At 45.3% G+C, this 1,012-nt stretch overlaps 1 pseudogene; it reads right to left on the bottom strand.

Moving 5' to 3' along the window:
• Window positions 1-97: 97 nt before the first annotated feature.
• LOC105309529 overlaps window positions 98-1,012 on the bottom strand; it is a 3,855-nt pseudogene continuing 2,940 nt past the window's right edge.

Genomic DNA, 1,012 nt, shown 5'->3' with positions numbered 1-1,012 from the left:
GTTTCCTAAATCCACCTACTATTTTTTTTCTTTTGATGCAATTTATAGCTGTGATAAGAAAAGTACCACAGACCTGGCTCAGACATGGTCAATAGCTTCAGAAAGTCCATCAGTCCTGTAGTTGTCTGTCACTGCTAAATCTGTTGCCTGCAGAGGCCTCAGAGCTCTGGGTTTGCCAAGTAGCGTGCTGACCATTTAAGCTCTGCCCGCATATAGAACATGTATCATGCAGTTCTAAACATGGCACAATACAACTGCTCTGAAAGATGTGGCTTCAGGGTAACTGCCGACTTCCTCTTCAACTGTGTAATCTTCTTTGCTTACCGAGCACTCTAAGCACATATCGACTTGCTCCTGAGTTACTGTCACTGTTGGAAAAGATGTGATCTTCTCCTTGGCAGCTCGTGGAGGCCCTTTGTTTTTCAGTTGTCTTAAAAGTTAGCTTATGATGGCATCAAGCCCTGCGCGAACTCCCAGGCATAGTCCCCAGGGCTGGAGTGCAGCATCCCCCTCCAGGAAAAAGGGTGTGGGAACCCAGGAACTGCAGAATTTGCAAAGACTCCAGCAAAGAACTGTTGTATTATTCTTTCCATAGCTTGAGATCTACCGGGATGAGTACCTCTTTGCAATCTATATCTCCCAATCATTGGCAACCGTGAAGGCCGACTTGGTCCCCAGAGTCAGTGTGAGTTTGGTGACCTCTCTCATTGGCTCTATTATTTTAGTCCAGTAGATTGCTACTTAGAAATTGCCTAAAATCCTGTATAATCATACTGAGGTTCAAATTGCACCAGAACTCTGCAAAATGTGTTATTTCCTATATGGCTACCACCACCAGCAAAAAAGCTGGAATCATCTGTCACTTCTTCAATTAAGCCTGATTCATATCTGGGATGATACATATTCTGGGAATTTGAGGCTGATCTTGCCCTTCCAAAAGTGGCAGAATAACCAGTGCTTGGCAGTAGCAGTCCCAGAGCTCACCTCTGCTGCCTCTGCCACCGCTTCCTCA

Source organism: Pteropus vampyrus, unplaced genomic scaffold (genome assembly GCF_000151845.1).
Source record: "Pteropus vampyrus isolate Shadow unplaced genomic scaffold, Pvam_2.0 Scaffold762, whole genome shotgun sequence".
Lineage (NCBI taxonomy): Eukaryota > Metazoa > Chordata > Mammalia > Chiroptera > Pteropodidae > Pteropus > Pteropus vampyrus.
This window is presented reverse-complemented; position numbering and strand designations above follow the sequence as displayed.